This window comes from Myodes glareolus, chromosome 14 (assembly GCF_982192425.1).
Source record: "Myodes glareolus chromosome 14, mMyoGla1.1, whole genome shotgun sequence".
NCBI lineage: Eukaryota > Metazoa > Chordata > Mammalia > Rodentia > Cricetidae > Myodes > Myodes glareolus.
This window is the reverse complement of record NC_142039.1, coordinates 60,085,085-60,089,797: the sequence shown is the minus strand read 5'-3', so window position 1 is coordinate 60,089,797 and position 4,713 is coordinate 60,085,085. Positions and strand designations below refer to the sequence as shown.

The window sequence follows — 4,713 nt, the reverse complement described above, 5'->3', positions numbered from 1 at the left end:
TTATGGGGGTGACTCACATGAGGCATCACATGTGTAGAGGTATGTACTGTGTATATATGTGGGGTGACTCACATGATACATCACATACGTGGAGGCATCTGCTCTCCAGGTCATCGGGCTCATGCCACCAGCCTTGCTTACACTCATTCCTGCAAACACTCTGGGCCCTCTACTTAGGCCACAAAGCAAACCTTTGGACAAGAGGGACTTGCGTTTTATTTGTATCCAGATAAAATGACCACAGCTTAGCCACTTGGGACAAGAGTAGGTTTTGCTGAGAAAACTTACGGCAGTGAAGAATGGTGAATCTCTCTTTATTTTTGCATTTACATTTTATATTACATCTACATTGTTTTATAAAAATGTGAATAAATTATAAATTAAATTATTTTAGAGTTTTAGTTATTATTTGGCTTGAGTTGGGTTTGTTTGCTTGTTTGTTTTGATTTATTTTGTTTTGTTTTCTTTAGGGCTTCATGCATGTGTGTAACACTGAGGTACACCCAGGACTTATTTTTACATACTCTAACCTTCATAAACTTTATTATATTATAACTTAAAAACAATCTATTGGTTTTTGAACTATAATTAATAATAACAGATCTTAAGATTATACTGGAAAAACTAAATTTTAATTTCTTGAAAATTCAATAAAATCTTATGAAATGTCTTTATGAGGGGCCAAGTATGGTTCCATATACTTTTAACCCAAGCACTCAGCAGGCAGAAGATGGGGGATTTCTGTGTGTCCCAGGCCATTTGGGTCAACACAGGGGGTTCCCAGTAAGCCAAAGTTACACAGTGAGATGCTGTCTCAAAACACAAAACAAACAAAACCAGTTCTCACTCCCAACGTCCAACTACTTTAAACGTTATCATGCTAATGAAGATTTATTTAAAATTTGTATGTATGTGTGTGTGCCTTCATTAGCGTGTGTACCACATTTACATGCGGGAGTCCATGTAGGTCAGAAGAGGGTATCCAGTCCCCTGGAGCTGGGGTTCGAGAGGTATGAGCCTCCATGCTGATGCTGGAAAGCAAACCTGGGTCCTCTGCCAGCGCAATAATCTCCACACCTGAGCCACCTCCAGCCCCTCAACTTTTACGTTAGTGGAGAAGTGCCTGTGTGTCTCTAGAGAAAAAAGACAGTGGACACTGGGAAAAGTTGTCTCATTAGGCCCTAATCTAAGGTGGATGGTGTCTTTCTTAAAGCTGTCAGTGGCTCACCATCAGTCTGCCTGTTGCCATGACGATTAAGGGGGGGTTGAAGAGACGCCTTCACTTTTGCTTTCACATTGGCATAGGACATAGGAAAAGGTTTTCTGACCCCAACTTCAGCACCACACAGATCTGTGTAAGTGGGGTAGGCGTGATGTCACTGGACCAGGCCGGCTACCGTCTCTCATCTCCTCTGTCCGGATTCCTCCAGCACGTAGTGTCCAGCAGGTCGTTTCATACACTTCTTTTATCAAGGTAATTTGGATCAAGGCAGCCCAAAAGATTGGCCCACATCACCAGCTTTCTGGCCACCAGTTTGACCTCCCATCTTCATCTAAACTTAGGCTTCTGAGCACAACTTCGTTATGACCGACATAATGGCATTGTGGTATGAGTTAGAAGAGCAATTAGAGGAGGAAATGCGGGAAATGGCCCTTCTGCGTCATTTCTCATACAAACTCCACAGCCCGGATCTTCCTTCCTCAGCTTTTCAGCTGATATTGAATAACATCTTCAGCTGTGGGCGAACTGAGGTTGTGAGATACGAGGCAGATGCTGAGAACAGGGACTCACTCACATGCTGTGCCTTCCTACAAATGCCCCGGGGACAAAAGAAATGCAGGCGACTTGAGACAAAGAAAAAATAATCAAAATCACCTTCAATTATTCAGTAATAACCAACCGCTGTGACCAGTGGCTCTAGGTCATCCCAGTCTTTTCTCTGTGAGGTTTTCTCCTATTGTAGAATACTGCCAAGTATATCAGTTCATTTCCTTATTGTTTTCCTTGTAATATTATTTTTAAAAAAATCCCCATGATTACCAGAGAAACCCCACAGAGAAGATCTGTTCCTAATTAGTTGTTTTGTCTTAGTCACCCAGAGATAGAGGCCTTTGTTTCCAAGTTTCTTGCACTCTGATGAGGTCGGGATGGCAGAGCAATCTTCTAGTTTGCTGAGCTTTATCTGGGTTTGTTTCAAATCTCGAAGGACCATCCAGAGGCACAGTGATGGTTCAGAGGGCAAAAATCTAGGATGGATGGGAAAGTATTCACCCTTCAGAGCCGGGGGTGGGGCAGCGCTGCCAGCTGGCGAATGCCAACAGGGAGAGAGAGAGAGAGCAGAGAGATTATTGAGACAATCAAATCAACTGCCGGTCTATAGGCCAGATTATGCTTCTATTATAACAAATCACAGCAAAGAATCTCTTTCTAGAGGTAAGCAAAGGCTAGAGACAGTCAGTCCTCTGTGGTACTTAAGAAACATGTGGGTAGGAGAAGCAGAAGAGATGGCTGATGGTTAAGAATGTTTGCAGGGACCTAAATTCAGCTCCCAGCACCCACATCAGGTGGCTCACAATGATCTGTAAGTCCAGTTCCAGGAGATCTGCGCCCTCCTGTCTTCTGAAGGCAACCACACACACTTTTGCATAGTAAGACACACACACACACACACGCACGCACGCACGCACGCATGCATGCATGCACACACGTAAGCACAAATGAAAAGAAATCCTAAAACACAAAATAAAACTGACTTGAAACTTCAAAAGGGGGTGTTAAAGAATTTGCTCAGCAGTTAAGAGTACTGACTGCTCTTGCAAGCAACCCCCGTTTGATTTCCAGCACCCACACAGCGGCTCACAACCATCAAGCCATTTGTAACACTAGGGAGTAGCCAGTGACCTTGTCCGGCCTCTGTGGGCTCTTGTATGCATGGGACACACATACAGAGGCCCACACACATAACAAGAAGATAAATAAACAAATCTTGAAAAGGAAGGAAACAGATGGATGGAAGTAGGGGAACTTCCGGAAGGGACCCACAAGTCGTACAAAATGTGTGCTTGCTTTTTCTAAGCCCAGAGAATGTGAGGAACCAGTGTCACCTGAACAATCAATTAAAAAGGCAAATAAACAGTGTGGATAGGTGTTAACTTTAGTTAAACTTTTTTATCTCCTTGATCAATTAAATGACAGCATTGGAAAGCACCGTGGGTTGACTTGTGCCCCCTAAAAAAATCGTGTGTTGAAGCTCTGACTCTCAGAACCTTCACACTTTTAACCTTACTGTGAAAGGGTTGCTCCAGGGGAAATTGGCTGGGATGAGGCAATGCTGGGGTGGTATGAGCACTGATTCAACAGTTTCCTCTTATAAAAAGAAAGATTTGGTCTCGGAGTCCCAGGCAGCAGAATACGGCTGTGTGAAGAGGGATACATTCCCAGCAGGATCCTTCCATAAGCAGGGAGAGGGGCCTGGTCAAGATGCTTCTAGAGCCTTCAGAGGGAGTTATGCCCTTCCCGCATCTCAAGTCTCTACACACGGGAGAAAACAAATGTGCCTCTTTGTGACAGCAACCACAGGACACCAACACAGAAAGGAACCAAGAAGCTCTTTCCTCCAGCTCCCCATGCCACATCCATCTCCTTCACAATGAACAAGAGGGTCGCTCCGACTAGGTTCCTAATTGTTTTCTGTTGTTATGGCCAAATCCCCAACACTGGGTCGTTTCTAAAGAAAAGAGGTCTTAACTTAGCCTGTGGGTCTGAAGACAGGGAAGTTGACAGAGAGGCAGCCGCATGAGTGGAAAACCTCAGACTGCCCTGTAGCATGTAGGTGAGCATCACAGTGGCAGAGCCTGCGAGAGTGACCAGCAGGTGCACGGAGAAGGTGGGGGACAAGGAAGCTCACCTGCTTCATAACAACTTGCTCTTAAGAGAACCAATTCGTCTCTGACAAAACCAGCCCAGTCTCATGCAAAATGCATTACCCCTCCCAAAGCCCCCATCTCCTCATGTGCCACACTGATGATTGAATTTTAATGTACGCTTTGGTGGGGACAGAGTACATCAGAACCATAGCAGCCAGCCTCCACGGGGCACTCCTAGTGATGGGGACTCAGGGTTCTTATTTCAATTATTTTGTCATGCTTTGGTGATATAAGTGTTAACAAGACAGGCTCATGTTACAGGTCATCATTTTCCCCCGCAACGTCCTATTTCACATTCGAGAAGAAAACATTGTATATGAAAATCAGTGTTCCTCTGTAGTTTAGCCACTAACCAGCATCTCATCATTTATTTACCCAGAGGCAAAAGAAAGTGCCAGCACTCACGTGGAAATAAACGGCCTGTGAATTCTTGCTCTGCCACTGCAAACTCAGAAGCAAGCCCGTGCTGCACCCCCTCCTGGATAGAGCAGAGATTTCCGCCCAGCCCAGGGCCCACCGTGAACAGAGTGGTGTTAACAGGCTGGCCCCTGAGTCATAGGAAGCTCAGGGCCTGAGCCCAGAAGCCCAGCTGCTTCCTTTCCTGTGACAAAAAGGCCGGAAAGGAGATGGAGCCGTGAGTCACATAGTAATGCTGGAAATGGCAAAATCCCATCGGAGTCAGCGGGGGATCCGGAGACATCTTTGTTATGTTCTATTAGGTTCTCTTTCTCCCTCCAAGCAGCCATGGCTCAGGAGAGAATAAGCTAGAAGACTGCTATCTCCCCC

General features: G+C 45.2%; 1 long non-coding RNA gene across 1 annotated transcript; it reads right to left on the bottom strand.

Annotated features, from left to right (window-relative positions):
- Window positions 1-298: 298 nt before the first annotated feature.
- LOC146892056 (uncharacterized) lies at window positions 299-4,492 on the bottom strand. The gene is made up of 2 exons (XR_015005165.2): window positions 4,333-4,492; window positions 299-2,305 (listed from the first exon to the last, which is right to left on the bottom strand). It is a non-coding gene; the product is annotated as an uncharacterized LOC146892056 (long non-coding RNA).
- Between the last annotated feature and the right edge of the window lie 221 nt (window positions 4,493-4,713).